The sequence below is a fragment of the Diabrotica virgifera genome, chromosome 7, assembly GCF_917563875.1.
Source record: "Diabrotica virgifera virgifera chromosome 7, PGI_DIABVI_V3a".
Taxonomy (NCBI): Eukaryota; Metazoa; Arthropoda; class Insecta; order Coleoptera; family Chrysomelidae; genus Diabrotica; species Diabrotica virgifera.
Window position 1 is genome coordinate 118,099,367 of NC_065449.1, and position 19,604 is coordinate 118,118,970.

General features: G+C 32.3%; 1 long non-coding RNA gene across 1 annotated transcript; it reads right to left on the bottom strand.

Annotated features, from left to right (window-relative positions):
* Positions 1 to 1,455: 1,455 nt before the first annotated feature.
* Positions 1,456 to 3,276, bottom strand: LOC126887993 (uncharacterized). Its single transcript, XR_007699327.1, has 2 exons — positions 2,724 to 3,276; positions 1,456 to 2,570 (listed from the first exon to the last, which is right to left on the bottom strand). It is a non-coding gene; the product is annotated as an uncharacterized LOC126887993 (long non-coding RNA).
* Positions 3,277 to 19,604: the final 16,328 nt, after the last annotated feature.

The window sequence follows — 19,604 nt, forward strand, 5'->3', positions numbered from 1 at the left end:
ACCATATACAAATATGTGGTGGATTTGACAAATATTCAAAATATTTCGATAAAAATTGACTTTTCGAAAAAGCAATAAGAGGCAAAAAAGTTTTTAAAACGTTGTGTTTAAATGGTACGTCCCCTATAAAATTTTTATGGGGTGTCCAAATTTTACTATAGTTTTTTCGTAAGATACTGCTGCCATAATAATGCCACATGTCCATTTTCAATAAAAAATCTCTAATAGTTTTCGATATATTGGAAAAAATCACTTCATCTTGTAACTTCAAATGAGTGATAAAGGCACAGAGACTTAGATGGCGAGGTCACATTGAAAGGATGCCAAACACGAGGACTCCAAAAAGGGTACTAAACTACACTACAACTTCAAGAAAGAGAAGAGGAAGGCCGAAAAATAGATGGAAGCAAGAGGTCGAAAAATATTTGGAAAGAATGGTGCTACAGGGTCAGAAAAGAAAAATGAATAACAGGAAGGAATGAAGAAAAATCACATATCAAGCCAGAGAAGATCTCAGTACATAAAGAAACGTGAAAATGAAGAAAAAAAAAACAAACTTTTCAAGCCATGGGCCTCTAAGGCCCTTAGTGCTATTATATATATAATATTTATATAACATCAAAGGGCTGTAACTTTTCTTGTGTGCACATTTGTACTAAGGTAAGTTAGGTCCAATCAAACTATTTTTGGTCCCAGAATATGTGATTAAATTTATGACCTGTATTTTTGTTACACCCTGTATATATCTACATACTTCGTCTAATTTACTAAAACTGTTGCGCGTCATCCGCATCGTAGCCTGTGACGTCGCATGATACCAACACGAAATATTTAGGCGGTAGGTGTGTTCTTTTTTAGAATCACTTTGCCGAGTACACTGGAATTACAGCCACTAGACATATTTTATTATATACGCGTAGAAATAATATTTGAAGATTTCTATTAATGTTAACCTAAAGAAATACACAATAATATGTTTCATTTAATTTCTATAAATAGATTATAAAGTGTTTTTATGAAGCAGATTTGTTCGGATCACACTGTAACTGTAATCGAACGAAGGTGACATTTTAGAATAAATTGGTAACATTTATTTGACAGTTGCGGTGATGACACTTCATATTTGTTTATATTCTTTACTATAAGTATCTGTTTTATTTATTATATTTACTGTTTTTATTATTTACTTTACTATAAAAAGATCCTCTACTATAAAAATATAAATTTCACCTAATTTTATAACGACTTGGAATAATCGAGGTATCTGACAACTTTTTTAGTTGTTATTGTAGACATACTTATACAAAGAAACCTACCGGCTTTTTGCCAAGAGTTGCCGTTTTTTAATTATTAACAATGCAGTGCAAAAACGCTTGCACTGCAAATCTTAAAAGATTATAACTTAATTCTTGTTCTCTATTTCTTAAGTTTTTACTTATGTACATTGAATATTAATTTGTTTTGTTGTATAATCCACGTTTACAATAATTATGTGATAAATTTGATTTAAAATGGATTCAGGATCTTTTTATACTTTGGCAACTATGTCAACTTAGATCTCTGGCGTAGATAATGACGTGCAACAATAAGTAAATTAGATGGACTGTAGGTTATATTTGGTTCTTGGGACATCAAAGTATATTTTTTAGACATTCCCTGGATATAGTCACCGATGTGACATATCTCCGATTTGTTTTTCATGAGTTTTGTAAGAGAGACTAAAAACTTTTTTTATAGTCACCTCCTGTTTTCATATATTTTTTGACATGTTTTGTAGTAAATTCAACTATCTATTTACTACAAAACATGTCAAAATTTACATGTGAAAGCAGATGATCCTAAAAATGGTTTTTCGTCTCCTACAAAATTCATGAAAAAGCAGATAGGAGAATTATTGTACATTACAATTCTCTGATGTTTGGGAAAAAGGGCTTAAGTCAGAATTGCACATCGATAATGTTTTGATGATTTCTACAGTACTGTAGTAGATTCTACTGTACATACAGTTTACATCTACAACAGTTTTTTTCTGGTCCAGAAATCATCAAAACATTATCAATGTGCAATTCTGACTTAAGTCCTTTTTGCCAAACATAAAAAAACAATCTGGTCATAACTGACCAATGAGCAATTTTAATTTAACCTAAATTACTACTGTTTCTTAAAATGAAGAGCTTACCCCATAGCGTCTCTTATCTAATCTAACAAGATCGTGCACTATTATTCTAACATAGGTACACAGGCACAGCACACAAGCACTATGCTCCGTTTTTCACTATCACCTATCACTCAAACTAGTTCAAAAGGATTTGTCCTCTTCAATCTTCTAGTTTGCCCAGTAGTATCGAGGAGCTGGATTTCCTCGATATTCTTGAACTCATGAAGTTGATGCTCGTGACCCTGCTATCTTCTTGATATTTGTTGATAAAGTAATAACTTATTATGCATGGACAATGTGGACTTTCTTCCAACTAGCCAATACACTTTTTATATCTCTCTTTTGCCTTTCATAGCCACAAGGCTATACATTTCCTTCTTGGTTTTTTTTTGTAGGCCACTTTCAGCTGATTCTAAAAAAAATTAAAATGAACGGTAATTTTTCTATTCTTTACAATTAAAAATCAAAAGAAATAGGTACCTATTTACAGGTAATAATATGCATGTATAAATGATTCGTTTCATAAAGAATAAAGAAAATTGAAAACGGATTTTATAATACTTACAAAATTGTTTAAACAAGAGATCCAGCCAGAGCCCAGAGCAAAAACTGGCAGACAGTACAGCAAAAAAGCCACTAATTTCCATTTCCCATACCCCCTTATCGACAGTTATCGATGCATTTTTTTCCAATCAAAATTTTTACTAAATTTTTAGGTTATCGGTTATCCATGAAAATGAAATAAATATATGAAATGTGATGACCAATGAATGCCACTGACCACGTGACGCTACATAGATACTCGCGCGGCAAATTTGAAAATGAACGCAAATTGAATAGTAAATGGCCTCTCTTAAAATCCTGTAATGGAAAATTTTACCCCTCCAGAAAGACATTGTACTATGTTCATAGAATATCTTGTGGTAACTTTCCACCCATAATTTAATCAGATAGATGTTCACGGAATAGAACGGTAGTACCTACATTCCTGGAATGTTTTGTGTTGTTAGGATTAAACTTTTATTTTATTTATTCTTGAATATTTCCTATTGTTAAACAGTTGTAACCAATAATTTACAAATAAGATTTTCATTACATTACATAAAATCAAAAACATGTTTTGGATACTAAACTATATATAGTTTATAATTGTAATAATTGTATATATACAATTTAGAATTAAGATTTAATCTTTTCGATTTAAACTACAGTAAAACCTGTGTTACCGGCCCCCTGCAAACACCGGCCACCTGTACTAACGGCCAGTTTAAAAACTCCCCAAACCAATTACAGTAAAACCTGTCAGTAACGGCCACTAAAAATGAAAAAGCTATTGGCCGATATAGAAAGGTGACCGGTATTGCCAGTTTTTGTAGTCTAGATATAATTGGTTTGGGGAATTTTTAAATTGGCCGTTAGTACAGGTGGCCGATTTTATCAGGTGGCCAGTAACACAAGTTTTACTGTAGATCTAGACTACAAAAACTGGCAATAACGGCCACCTTTCTATATCAGCCAATAGTTCTTTCATTTTAGTGGCCGTTACTGACAGGTTTGACTGTATTTCATTAACGTAAAGTTAACGCGTAAGTTAATATTTTATTGAATTATTTTGCTATTTGATCCCGTAATAATGTGTCCAATATAAAATATATAAGCGTTCATAAAACGTCCGTATTTCGTCCAGTATGGACGTCCAAAGGACGTTCAACGTCGGACGTCCAAAGGACGTCCATATTTATTCCGCCCGAAGGACGTCCATATTTATTCCGCCCGAAGGACGTCCAACGTCGGACGTCCAAAGGACGTCCATATTTATTCCTTCCGAAGGACGTCCAACATGGGACGTCCAAAGGACGTCCGTTTATAGTCCATGGACGTAAGGACCAAAAATGGACCTATTTTGGACGTCCAAAGGACGTCGTGTGCTATTAGGGTAAGGCCATTGGCATAAAATAAATAATTTTATATACCTTTAAAACAAGAAAATTTTGAAGTTGTTTTTATTTATATGCATTAAATGCATAAAAGCATATTTTAGTGCATATTTCAACTGTTTTTTGTGCATATTTGCATGCATATTTTAGGGTTTTTTAAGTGCATATTTCCCGAGCTCTAGTCATAACCATGTCCGTCTCTTAGCAGAGTTGTACCAACCTCTCTCTTCCGTCGATTCTCTTTAATAGTAAAGATCTATAATATTATACAACATGGATTATTTTGCGTCAGTACTATTTGTGATCGGCTGTATCTCTTGAATTTAAATCATATAGAATATAGACCATTTAATCGAGGAAGGCTAATTGAAATTTTAATATTACCTTCAACTTTTAATTAGTCATCATCATCATTCAACCTGGATCTATCCACTGCTGGATATAGGTCTCCCTCAGCCTTTTCCATGTATTTCTGTTTTGTGCAGTTTGAATCCAATTTTTGTCGATTCGTTTTATGTCATTAGACCATCTTATTGGCGGACCGCCTCTACTTCGATATGCTTCTTTTATTAGTCTTCAGTGTATTATTCGCTGTGTCCGTCTGTTGTCCGACATTCTAGCTATATGCCCTGCCCAGTTCCACTTTAGGGTCATAATTCTTTCTGTGGCATCTGTCACTCCTGTTCTTTGTCTTATTTACTTGTTCGTAATTCGATCCCTACGAGAAATGCCTAACATTGATCGTTCGATTGCTCTTTCGGTAATACAAATTTTATTTCTTTATAAGTTCTAAATTTTCCTAATAAATTTCTAACTAAAAGTTTTTAAGCTCAATTATTAATTATTAAAATAATAGAAATATTATATTCCTACCTTAATTATAATCAAGTATATTCAAATGGCAAATAAGCCACAATTTTACCTAAAATTTTACCTTAATTATATCGAAAATTATAACCCACGTGTTAGTTATTGTGATAATATTTTTTAGTTCATTTGTATATTTAATTTCAATAAATCTATGAAGTATCCCTCAATGAAATCAACCACGATATCCTTTATCCGTATTTCGCCAGTCAATTTTCCCGGAAACTAGACTAATGATTTCTCATGCATTTAAAATGAATCATACCGAATTATTGATCTCTGACAAGGAGTGCCATTATTTCTACTAATCACTACTTCCAATTACTTTTTATTTTCTGTTCATTTTGCTTGGTTAATACGTAAATCTGCTACGTCGTTATTAAAAAGGAAAGTGTTCTTTGATATCATTTCATTATAAAGACAGTATGCCTCACAAGTTACCTTTATGTGTATGTTTATTAAAATATTTTAGAAATTATACGTCCTTTATTTACACCGCAAAATTTTCATAAGTATGCACTGAATAAAGAAATTGTGTATGTATATTATTGTTGTTTGTTTATTTGGGTTTATATGACTGCGGACACTAAATCAATTCGCCAAGTATATTATTAGTAATAGTAATTATTTAAATAGGAGGCGTTAAGATCGACGACAGATTTTTAAGTCATCTAAGATTTGCCGATGACATAGTAGTCATAAGCAAACAATAGAGAAGATCTAATCTACATGCTAAAGGAGCTTAAACAAGAATCTAAAAAATCGGTTTAAAAATGAACTTAATAACACAAAAGTGATGACAAATCAAGATATCACAATCGACTTAGATGGAAGTGAGATCGAAAGTGTCGAAGAGTATATATACCTAGGTCACACGATCAAGCTAGGCAAACAGAATCAAACGGCAGAGATAACTAGAAAAATCTGAATGATTTGGGCAGCAGTAGGAACAGAGCCGGATTTAAGACAGTGGGGGCCCCTGAGCAGATTTGTGTGGTGACCCTACTTCCTACCATTAAAAAGTTATGATCTACTTTTATAAATATATCTTTAAATAATAAAAAATACAAGAGCTGCAACTTGTTACAGTAAAATATTAAAAATAAACATAGTAAGATGAATGGTAAAAGTTCGGGTACTTTTTGAGATATTTTATTAGAAAATTCCTTGGTTATGTTAGACATGTCTAGTTGCTTTAAGACATCGTGTTCAATGCTCATTATAGAGGGATGATCATAAACCGAAGTCGATTTTTAATTAACTTAAGTTTTGAGAATGAACTCTACCCACTGCAGTTAGTTTGGATCAGAACTAAATATAAACGAAGAGTCACCTTAACCTTCTTTGCTTATATTTGACGAGCCGATTTCCTCTTTAAATGAATTGAAGATTTCTACAGGTTGTACCTGATCGACACCTATGTTTTCATCTAAATCATTGCTATAGAGATGTTGGTAAGCTTTAGAGAGTGAACTACAATTTCATTGAGAGTTGAATTCTCCAAATGATGTAAAAACCCAAAATTGGAATGAATGGATTCATAAGCAGAAAGCTGACTTACAGAGTTAATAAAGTGATCTATAATAGCGATAAAATTTTGAGCCCTAAATTTCCCTGATATTCTCATATCTTTCAAAGTTGTCACGTTTTCACTGTATAAATTATTTTATTATGATATTTATTATGATCTAAGTGCCGCCACTCCTGAATTAAGGTCAATATTTTTATCTTGTAGAATACGACTTGTGCTGAATGTCTTCTCTAAGATTTCATTTCTAAGATTTCATTTCTAAGATCCTCTCTGTTTCCAGTAAACACATTCGATTATAGGTTGAAACAGGCTCGAAGAATCACAATCTAAATATCGCAAAAGTCCGTCTCTGCGTTATAGATAGAAGTAAGACGAAATGTACTTCCCAACGCGTTTCTCTTAGGCCACCCACAAGAAAGCGGAAGGATTAATATTTTAAGAAATTCTAGACGCCTAAGCTGGTCATTTAGCTATTGCAGGCAGTAAAATGACAAAGAGACTTTAGGGCTCGAAGACAACTTTCCTAAAAGTATTTACTTTGCACAGGCATTGATTAAAAACACCCATAGATAGCTCACCTCTTGGTAACCGAAAGACGTATCAACAAGTAGATGGCGCTACTCGAAAACCGTATCGAGATTTCTCATTCTCTCTCTGACTTGCGAGGAGGTAGGAGTAGTGTCAGGGCCGAACTTACCCTATAGGTGTATTATCTGTGACAGGCAGGTGTTGTGACAAATTAGAGCGGAATTTTATAAAAAAAGGACTCATATTTTAGACAAAATGGCCTCTGTAACTCATAAGTGTGTTTACGCGGGATGTTTTGAAAGAAACGATGGAACAAATAATAATATATCTTTCTTTAAATTTCCACTGAAAGACGTAGAGCGTACAAAAATTTGGCAAAAAAACTGGGGAACATTGATATTTTATTGATGGATATCACTGACCTTAAACAGAGGGTAATTTGCCAGCATCATTTTGCAGTGGAACATATTTACCAAAGTGGCCAAAGAAAGTTATTAAGGAAAAATGCTGTTCCTCTAAAATTTACACAGTTAACAACTGATTTAGGTGAGTACTCAATTTTATAAATATTTTTATGTTTGCCTAATGCGCTTTGTCAATGAGAATACTACTATTAAAATATATTTTATATAAAATCAGTGGATATTGAATGATTTAAATATTTTTATACAATTAAATCAAAAGAGATTTTTTTTTAAATATGAATGCGTTGTTACTATCACTCCAGAAATAATGATGATGCTTGTTTGGCTTTAATTAAAATTACACATACATTTCAATGATTACACCTATTTTAGGTGATATCCCACCAGTATGCTCTACATATGTTTATTGCGGTACGAAACGTAAAAGATCTACAAGTGACGATTGTATGGTTAGGTCAACTCCATCGCCTAAGAGATCAAGTAGTAGTCTCAGTGATATTTCCAGTTTTGAAATTAATTTGCCCACAAAACTTGAAACTGAATTGACGGAGTAGGTAAAAAAATTGGAGTAACAAGTAAATGCTTTAAAGAAGAAGTGCCGTCAGAAGAACAGTCAGCGTTGTAGAAGAACAACAAAAAACAAAAAATCGGCAACCAAATTCATGTTACAGGTACTGTTAGAAAATAAAAGCAAATACGTGCACACATTTGTTAATATGCAGTTTTCACACAAAACTCGTTCACAATGGAGCCACAATGAAAAGGATTTAGCTCTGGCCATTTATTATAAGTCTCCTAGTTGTTACAAATTTTTAATTAGATCTCTTAACTTTATATTACCTTCAGTAAAAACAATTCAAACTTGGTTGCGTGTCATAAAATTAAGAACTGGTTTAAACACTTCCTTAATTGACAAGTTGAAGAAAAAAGCAGAGACAATGGATGAGTTGGAAAAAATTTGTGTGTTAATGTTTGATGAAATTTCTTTGGAGTACAATAAATTAGATGACATTATAGAAGGGTTTCAAGATTTAGGTGCTTTAGGAAGAACAAACAAACTTGCCAACACAGGTCTGGTTTTCATGATGCGCGGCTTGCTACATAACTGGAAGATTCCGATTTGCTATTTTGTTACAGGTGGTCCAATACATAGCGACAACTTAAAAAACATTGTAGTTGAAGTTGTTTCAAAATTACAAACTATTGGGTATATACCAAAAGTGTTAGTGTGTGATCAAGCATCTAATAATAGAGCTTTATTTAAGCTGTTAGGCGCATGTAAGGATCAGCCTGCAATAGAAATAGGAAATCAGAGGATTTTCACTGTTTTTGATACACCCCACTTATTAAAAAGTCTAAGAAATAATTTTCTTAACAAAAAGTTGACGTTTTTTGCCGATTCTAACCAGATATCGTGGCAAGATATTGAATACACATACAACATCGATAGAACCAATGTGAGAGCACGATGCATGGTGAAAATAACAGACGTTCACATAAACCCTAATAATTTCCAAAAAATGCGTGTAAAATTAGCAGCCCAAATTTTTTCCAACTCAGTTGCCTCAGCAATATCAACAGCAAAATCTGTAGGCCAGTTACACACCAAAACGGCTCCTCATACTGCCGAATTTTTAAAAATTATAAATAATATTTTTGATGGTCTTAACAGCAAATATTGTAGTGATAGTAACCCAAACAGAAAGCCAATGTCAACTTTAAGCAAGTCAACTGAAAACTTAAAAGCAGGTTTAGAATATTTTAAAAAAATTAAAGTTTTTGAAAATCAGAAAGAGAGAAATAATATTCACTGTCTACACGGCTTTCAGTGGACAATTTTGTCAGTTTTATGTTTGTGGGAGGAACTTCAAAAATATAATGTGTCATATCTTTTAACATCTTTTCTGAACCAAGATCCTCTAGAAAATTTTTTCTCTATTGTGCGCAATCGGGGTGGTTACAATCCAACACCTAGTGTTAGTCAGTTAAGAATTGCCATTAAGCATAACACAAATATTAAACTAAAAATTGCTTTAGACAATGGAAATTGTGAAATAGCACAAACTGATAATTTAGATTTAACCCACGAAGTAACCAGCGTCGAAATATCTGACGAGTCCATTGAAACCCAAACAGTTCATGTAGAACAATCTTTAGACATGCAAAAGGAAAATAATGACAACCAAATTTTAAGCACGGCACATTCCAGCAAATGTAGCATAACAAATTTAGAAACGTGTGCTGTTACATATGTCGCTGGTTATATTTACTATAAGATTATAAAGAACTTGAATTGTAGTAAATGCCAGGAAGACTTGCTAAAAGACAACAAAATTCTATTACAGAAACACGAATTAATGTTACTTTTCAGAGATTATGGCGCAAATGAAGAAATAAAGTTTCTTCAGAGACCATCAGATTTGTTTGTTACTATTACTACAATATTGTTAGAAAAGTTTCACGAGGCTTTTAATTTATTTAAAGTAGATAATGCAGTTTTCGAAAAAATTGAAACCTATGTGACTAACCATATTTTATTAACTACTAATTGGCTTAAAAGCTGCGAAGACCATAAAAGGAAAATTATAAAATTTTTGGTAAAAATCAAACTTTTTAAAACTTGTCAGTGGTATAACGATAATGAAAGCAAACAGAAAACTAAAAGGGAAAAGATTCACAGAAAATTACTTATTTTCGATAAAAGTAAAGGTAAACAAACATCAAAATGCAAAAATTCGACAAATAAACAGCAAAAAATTCAACAGACTGACAGCCACAAAAGTAAACAAACCAGAAACGTCACAAATTGCATTTAAAATATGAAAACGTCTTTTTTTCTACCTAGATCTTTTCAATGTACTGAGTTTAGTGCGTTCATAAAAATAACATGTGTTTTTACTTAATAACAGGCGGTAGCTGGTTTGTCTTTAGTTTCATGCGTGGAAGAGAATGATGCTAGATAAAAAGTATATGTTTTATCTCGCCGGGTATGAATGACGCACGGGTAAATAACCGTGGACTTAACTGTATGTTAAACTACACTATTAGCTTTAGTCTCTATATACAGTAGATATTAACAAGTATTTTATAATATCAGGAAAACAATATCAGTATGTCTTAAAATCTTGGAATCATATAGAAAACTTTTTTATTAAGTTTAGGGAAAAATGTATTATTGATAAAAACTTGCATGTCTCAAAACTAAAAATAAAAGAATCAGATGTCAGATATTATGAGTCGTATACCAAGTTTGTTAAAAAATATTAATTCTTCTCAAGAGTCATATACCTTCATTTTTAAAGCACTTTCATATAAATATTAACGTGGTTTTTAATTGTTCTCGACTTTTAATAATAATAAAATGTTTCAATATTGTCAACAATGAAAGTACTTCTTCAGAAAAAGAAATAATAAATATATATCTTTTTTTCCCAATATTTTAATTTTACAATCTTATCACAGTATATAGAGGTTCCCTCTTTATACTGTGATCTTAGTTTGAAAAGAATTAACATTCAAATATACTTATTTACTTTGTTTTTAAATATGATCTCATTAGTGACATTTTAAACTTTCTAATCCTGTCTGTTTAATCCAGCTTTTACCTATTGTTCCTAGGCAAATGGCCTTCAACTATTTATATGTTGGAAATTCCCTGTCACTTTATCAAGATATGTATGTACTTACATTATTCATTTTGAACGTTGGGAATTTGTGGTATTTTTTCAAAGAAAGATAATAATCTATTGTATTTGGTACTCACCACTACTTTTTTTTAAAACATCGATGTCTTAATTCTAGAAAGTCCTTAGATAATTTTTAAATGTAAAAAGTATGCGATCGAACAGTAAATCATATTGATTTTAGTTCACCTCTGTACAATTTCTTATTTTGCACAGACTTCTATATTGCCTTTTCTAGATAAATTGTCAATTTTTTGTAGTACAATGTTACTATCAGAACAACATTTATATCCTCTTCTTCTTGTCGAAGTTCCTTCTCATATCGAAGGTTGGCCATCACTACAGCTATCCGTACCTTATTGGCGCCTGCTTTGAAAATATCTATTGAGCTGCAACTATACCACTCTCTTAAGTCTCTCAGTTAGGAAATTCTTCTTCTACCTATGGATCTTTTACCCTTAATTTTACCTTGCATTATGAGCCTAATATCTCATATTTCGCTCCTCTGGTAATTTGGCCTAAATCCAGCTTTCTTGTATTGATGTTCTTTATCATATCGCAATCCTTTTGTAACATTGTAACCTTCTTAATACTTTTGCATTTGTAACTCGTTAGATCTAGGTATTTTCAAAATCCCTCTATAGCACTACATCTCAAATGCTTCCAACTTATTTATATTGTCTACTTTTAGTGTCTAGCTTTCCATTCCATGTAACAAAGTCGAGAACACGTAGCATCTTAAGGCTCTTATCCTCAGCTACAGAGGAAGATCTCGATTAACAAACATTTTTTTCATTTTTATAAATGCTTGTCTTGCAATTTCAATGCTTGTCCTGATTTCTCTAATAGATACATATTGGTCATCGTTTTTATTTACCCAGGTTCCTACATATTTGCAGTTATTTTGTAAAAATTTATAGCTATATATTAGGTTTTGTTTTCGGTAAATTAATAATGTAGATATTTGAATACTTCAACTATTGCGATTAATTTAGCTGTAGTTATAGTAGTATTATTGTCTAGTTTTATAAAATTTTTATTTATTTATTTAATTGGCATTGGTAAATGCCATACAGCCAGTCACAACATGATACAATTTTCTAAATATAATCTTAACTATTATAAAACTATAGCTAAAACTATTTTATAAAACTACAGTAGAAAACTATAATAGAAACCAATAATACCATTGAATCACGGTTTTTACTCCAAATTTTAAATAACCGCTTGGGTTGACACGAAATTTGGGAATACATATAGGAAAGAAGAAAAGTAATTCTAAGCAAGATAATACTTTTCGAGGTATTTGCGAGTAAATATGTTCATTTTTCAACAAAAAAAAAACACTTTTTAGGTGGGTTTTTGCAAATAACTCAAAAAGTAAATATGTATTTTACCGAAAAAAAGGTTTCCAGTAAAAATATAGCTTCTAAAAAGAGAAAAAAATGGTGTATGTATGAACTCTCTAGACCCAGTAGAAGCAAAGTTGTAACTAATGAAAAATAGTTTCATATCTGTCAAATTTCAAAGCAAATATTTCAACGTGAAATAACCAAAAAAGTTTACACTTTTTGGGGAAAACTCAGTACGACTTTTTTAAAGTGTTCAAAAAAATATTCATTTTTGTTTTTTAATAAGTTTCTAGCATAAAAATAAGTTACGCTCAAAATAAAGTTGGTCAAAAAAACTCGGGAAAATCAGCCCCCAATTAGCATTTTAAATCAAATTAATCGTTACCGCTTCCCAAGTTACTTTACTTATGTATTATTTGTACTGATCTGTAAGTTTCATTTGTTCAAAGGGCTTATTTTTTAACAATTTTTTTTTATTTTGAAAAAAATGTTTTTTTCAAAATAACTTAAAATTTATTAGTGACACCAAAAATCACAAAGAGTAAAAAAAATGTAGGTTTTGCTTTTCTGAATATTTTGGATTTTTTGTTTTTCTGTAAGGCAAAAATTGGTTAAGATGTGGCTGTTCAAAATTTGCATACACTCGTGATTTTTGACTAGTTCAAGCCCTTTCAACTAGAGCTACTTCAAAAATTTCCACTTTGAACCGATGAAACAATACATACACGAGTAAAGCAAGTTGTGATCTTGTGAAGTTGTAACGATTAATTTGATTTAGGATGCTAATTAGGGGGTGATTTTCACGATTTTTTAACAAAAAAATAGGAACCAAATATATTTTGATCATAACTTGCTTACTTTTGACGCTAGAAACTTAACAAAAATAATATAAATAAACCTTTTTTAAACACTTTAAAAAAAGTTGTAATGAGTTTTCGTCGAAAAGTGCTTCATTTTTTTTATTATTTCACGTTGAAATATTCAACATGGAATTTGACGAAAAAGAACTTATTTTTCAATAACACGAAATAAGTATTGACGTAGTGAAAAAACTCTATAGAACAAAAGTTGCTTAGAATTAGTGATTTTAGGCACTTCTGAACTTATCTTGAACATATATTTTTTCACTCCCGAGAAGGGGTGATACTGAACCATAGGGCCAAAGCACACATCGGTACATCATTTGTTTTTCTTTGACATCTTAGCTAGGCGTAAGCCAAATTTCATGTCAATCCAAGCGATTCTTTAAAATTAGGAGGTTTTTTGCAATATTTTACCGTGAGTGAATGGACTAAATCTGGAAATAAATTATGTATCTTAGCTTGAAATATTTTAGTTTGCATCAATTCTGGAAATTAATTTGTTTGAAAAGTTACAAAAAAGTAATTTACATGACATGTAATTTATCACTGCTAATTTTATTATGTATTTTATATTTTGTTATTCTTTTGTAGTGTATTGATAAATAAATAATTTTTAAAAATCCTCTACTGTTTTCATTAATCAATTTTTAGCGTTTTTTCTGAAGTAAAATCGGAATTCCATAATATAGATTACAAGCACGTTAAAATTATTTGTGAAAATGCTGAATGCCACCCTTATATTGTCGTCTATTGCACTGGACAATGGCTGGAGCAGGTAACTCAAATTTATTTTTCAATCTTGGCAAAGATTTCAATTAATGTCGCCACCATACAGTCAGGTAGTACTTAGGCTTGAGGGGTAAAGAGGTGTAAGTAGGCGGAGTTTAACACTGAATTCGTTTTTACCTTAGAGTGAGGTACCGTGAAGTGGGGTGAGATTGATCAATTTTAACTTTATTTTATTTATATTTTAAACGTTTTTGTTACTGTTCTATATTTAAACAATTCACGTGTTATATTAATATCTAAAGAGTAGTGATTTAACACTAGTTTTGTTTTAATTATTAAGAAAATCCACTTATCTCATAAAAAAAGGGTGATCAATCTTAGACCCGTGACTGGGGTGAGATTGATCATGATGATTTTATAGCATAAAACAGTAGTGCTTTTAAATAGAATATGATTAATCTTAACCCTGACTAATTCGGTCAGACAGCTTTTCGAATGTTTACAAAGGGGTGAGATTGATCATGCGGGGTGAGAATGATCACACTATTTTTATTGTACTATTTTTATTTATACAAAAAAAAAACATATTTTAACAACTAAAAATGTAATTCAGAACAATTTATAAAAAAAAGAAAATTTGATTTAACATTCTTTTATATTAATTTCTCCGCGAAAATAATATTTTTGTATCCTATCAGAAATCGTCTCAAGTGTTGGATCTGGTAGTAAGGCAACTACTTCCTTGAAGGGAACAGTGGATATGTCATTTTTAATTATTTTGAAAATCTTCTTCGATCCTGCTGATTTAAGGCCTTGAACTTCGATTTCTTCTCCTTCTAAAACTCCTTTTACCTGACAGACATAGGTAGATACTCTTCGGTAGATGCACAATTTTTTTCCGGGGTCATCTGAGACGCTGGACCGGTTGTAATTAAAAATATTTTCAACTGGAACATTTTCAATCGTTTGTTGTAAATTGTCAAAGTATTTTTTAATCAGGTCCGGAGATACTTTTGCTCGGCTTTTTTTAATATTAGTTGCTAATCTTTTATCAGCAATAGGTACCTCCATGTCTCTTCAACAAGCTATTTACCCAGTCAATTCCAGGAATATTCTCCTTAAATCTAGATACACTTCTACCAGTTTTGTCCAAAAAACTTTTGACGCACATTCTCAAATCCATTGCACTTAGAGGATATCCCTAATCTGCACACGTTAAAATGGCTACTTCTTCTTCATATTATGTGAATACAGATTGTCCACCCGTTTTATTAATCTTCCTTCCATTGTACTTGTTATTTAAAGTTCCGTAGGACAATTTGTATTTTTTGCGGCTTTTCTTAGCGATAATCCATTTTCCAATACATCGTGCACCTGATTAACTTGTTCTTCATTAAAATTGCCATACGTTCTATTGCCTAATTGTCTTTTGTACGTTCTTCCCATTGTGATTGATATTCTTAAATCTGTGACAAAAATTATAAATTAATTTATGGAACGTACGTAACGTGGGGTTAGATTGATCACTTGATCAATGTCACCCCATTCAATATTATCCGCCATCTTAAAAAAGCAGGCGTTAGTTAAAATGCTAGATACTTAAAATTATTATTACAGAACCATACAAAACAATTTTATAGCACTAGAAATAGCGAACTTACCTCTGTTCTTTCTCTACCATCAAAAGTACACAAACTATAAAAATAGGCCAAAAATTATGGCTAATTTCAAAGCCACAGAAGTTCTTCCCAATGCCAATTGCAAACTAACAACGACGCTAACTGATCATAGTCAAGATCCAAGAAATGAATAGTGCCACGCCCAGAAACAATTTTACATTGTTGCCGGTTGTATCTACGTATATGTGATACAACGACAAATGATCAATGTCACCCCGGGAGATCAATCTCACCCCATTTTACGGTATCTATGTGTGTGTTTATAATCAATGGCACAGGATATGCCTCAAAAAAAGAAGAATAGGGAAGATTGCTAAGTGTTTGAGTGATAGAAATCTCAGAATTCCACAAGGTTACAACGCAGTAACTTTCGTGGGAATCCTTAAACGGTTACAAAAAGGACACTCGTGGTGATTGGCCGAAAAAGAAACGTATGATCATAATAAGGCTGGTCTAAACATTATTTCCCAGCTATGTGATTGGTACGAAAATTTCGGAATGATGATTATTGGTAAAATTAGGTGATAGCTGTGAAAAAGGGAGGTGAATATAGAGAGCAGAGAGGAATCTTGTCCGAGATTAGGACAAGAAGGAATCAATTAAGTTCTAGCGGTCATGCAGTGAAGACCTGCATTTTTTCTTGTCTGTGCCTAAATAGGCAAAATGGAATCTTAAAGATTCTGTCGTGAAAATCGCAAGTGCGATATGTTGTCTTAAATACCATACCGGTATATTCTCTGTGTTGTGTCCGGTACGATAAAATAATAGTTTTCTTAGTACGGCGTGTAATATGTTTCGTTCAAACAGAACTCAGTTCAACATTTGCGGATAAGACTTCCGTTTAATATGTATCATATAAACCGCACTTAATTCAATCTTCGTGGAACGCAGTTCCATTTTTTTTAAAGACAATGATCTAAATAAAATATGTTTAATTATCAAGTCAGTGAGAAGTATCACTAATAATCATGAATGCAGTTATTTTCTTTTCATAAAACAAAAAGAACTATGGAATTTTTATTTTTCGTATAATATAATAACAACTATGTAACAGTACTTTAACTATAAAAATGAAAGTGAAAAGTGAAAGTGATTTCGTCGTATCCACAACTCTGGCGAGCTAACCCGATTCCAGCAATTCAACAACAATGGATCATCACCAGGTATTTTGCAATAAACTCTTTCGTTCCTTTTTCTTTTTTTTTTGAACTTTTAAGATGAAACGCGAAAGACTTATTTTTTTTTATTTTTCTAATCAACTCAGTTTAATGACAATTTTCTATCTAAATAAATGGTAACTATGTTAAAACTTATTTCGTCTTTTTCTGTTCGCACAATCCATCTATGTATCCTTATTGTATTAGGAAATGCAGCCTACCACAGACAACAAGGGTAAGTACCATTAGTAGTCAAAGGGATACCATTTTTTTCGTAACATTTTTGTAATTTTTATATAGATAAATAGCAATAGATTCTGATCTATTAATGCCGCCCAAAAAAAAATTAATAATTTCTTGTCTTTAACTTAAATATTTTTGTATGAACTCACACCCTAAAATCTCTTGATGATTAGAGCAGCCGGAGCGCTTACAAATTATGTAGCACGAATTTTTTCAAGTTTATGTACATCACATGTTTATCTAATTTGTCGTGCTTCATAAAATGGCGCGCAACATGTGGGGCTATCTCTTGTCTAATTCTTATTAGTTTGTTTTCTTATTTTGTCAACGTTGTTCTGCTCATTATTGATTCATAAAATAACGCTAAGTTTTTCATGTAACTCTTAATTAGTAATATCACATAAAGGTTTTTTAATTTTTAACGCAACCTAAGTTTTATTCATAAAACGGCGACCGCACCTAGAGGTTTCTGTCATTTTTTTGTTTCTTTTTGCTCCGTGTTAACGAGTACTTAAAAACAACGTCATTGCATTCCTTTTTTTTGTTTTACACGTAAATGGTATTTTTCCCAGCACTAATTTAAAATGTGGCTCCTTGTTGTCTAAAGGTGTCTGAATAGAGATTTTATACTGTTTATAAAATTTCGATGGATGCGCAGATAAGAAATAAGATAGTAATGTAAATATGAAAAGAGAAAATTCCAAAGGTAAATAAAATAATAACTGCTAGTTTTCAATTCCAAGTTTACAGTAAATTTTAAGTTTAAATAGTTTTGTTGAATTTTTTTTGCATAATTTTTGAGAGAATATAATTCAAAATGGAATCCTCCGTGGTTCAATATTTAAAAAATGACGAAATTGATTATGAATTGTTTATACGAGGGGTTAAGACTAAGAAAAATCTTAGTGACAAAAAAACAATGCTTCGTAAATTACTTAGTAAAAAGGCCGTTATTGATTTAGAGGAAAATAGGTTAATATTCAAACGATGAGAAGAAGCAGATAGACGAAACTGCTGTTGACATCCGTAGTTTAATTGGAGATTTCGAAGGAGACGTTAGAGATTCGGTCTATCGTAGGGCAAAGGCTCATCTTACGCATTTATCTTTTAGAATAGCTAGGTTACCCGTAGAATTTGAGGAAGAAGAAGAGTATAAGGCAGAGGCTTCTGCAGATTGTTTACTTTTAGAAGGGCAATTAGATGACAAAGTCGTTCCTGTTGGGCCATTAGTTTCTTCGAATATAATTCCTTCACAGCCGGTCGTTAATATTCCAGCTCCCGTCGTTCAGGTGTCGCATCCAACTAATTTAGCTGATTGGAACATTAAGTTTAGTGGAGATTCTAAAGGAGTTTTCCCTTTCATAGAAAAAGTTAGAGACCTGGCTGAATCCCGTAATGTAGGACAAGAGGTTCTTTTCAGATCAGCTGTCGAGTTATTTACAGGTAGCGCTGCTGTGTGGTTCAGGAGTGTTCGTAGTACCGTTTCTTCATGGAACGAATTGATTGGTCTTTTGAAGGCTACGTTTCTTCCCCAAGACTACGACGAGGATTTATGGAACCAGATCAAATCCAGGAAGCAGAAGAAAAATGAGTCGTTCGCTTTATTTCAGGCACAGGTTATGTCTTTGGCAAAACGGCTGACGGTGCAGCCTTTAGAGAAAACTATCGTGAAACACTTGAGGCAAAATATTATCCCTGAATATATTCCGTTGATTGCATTAGTCGATACCAATACTGTTGAGGAGTTGTCTGCTGTTATTCGTAAACTAGAGAATAATGTGGTCGTGCCTAGTGTCAAGAAGGAAACGTCCGTCGCTTATGTTAATCATGAGTTCCCCGGTCCCTCCAGAAAAGCCAATGTTCCTAACGGAAAAGCAAATTTTAAAAATAATGACGATCGCTCGGCTCCGCGAAATTCTGAGGCGAAAAACCCTAGTAAAAGTACTTCGAATAAATCGAAGATGATCGTTTGTTTTAATTGCCGAAGACGCGGGCACAATTTCAACGACTGTAAACAGCGTTTTGATAGATATTTTTGTTTCCGATGTGGCGCAGATAATGTTACGGTAAGGACATGCCCAAACTGTGTCAAACCTTCAAAAAACGAATAACCAACACCCTTAAGTTCGGTAAGAGTGTTCACAATAAAATTTCAAACCCCGAACATTCATGTTTTGCGGCCGATAATAAGTTTCCAGAAAATTTTAATGTCTCTGATTGGTACAAATGGCTAGGTACAGTAAAAAATTTTTATAAACATTCGTCAAAATTATCTCCGGTCATAGCTTCAAAGCCATTCGATAACAGACCTTACTTGGAGATTCAAATTCTTTCGCAACCCTTTACGCTTTTATTAGATACCGGGTGTTCCACTACTGTAGTCGGATCCAAGGGATTGGATTTTCTTGAGAGAAACAACATTGAGATCGATTTACCGTGTAGTCAGAATGTG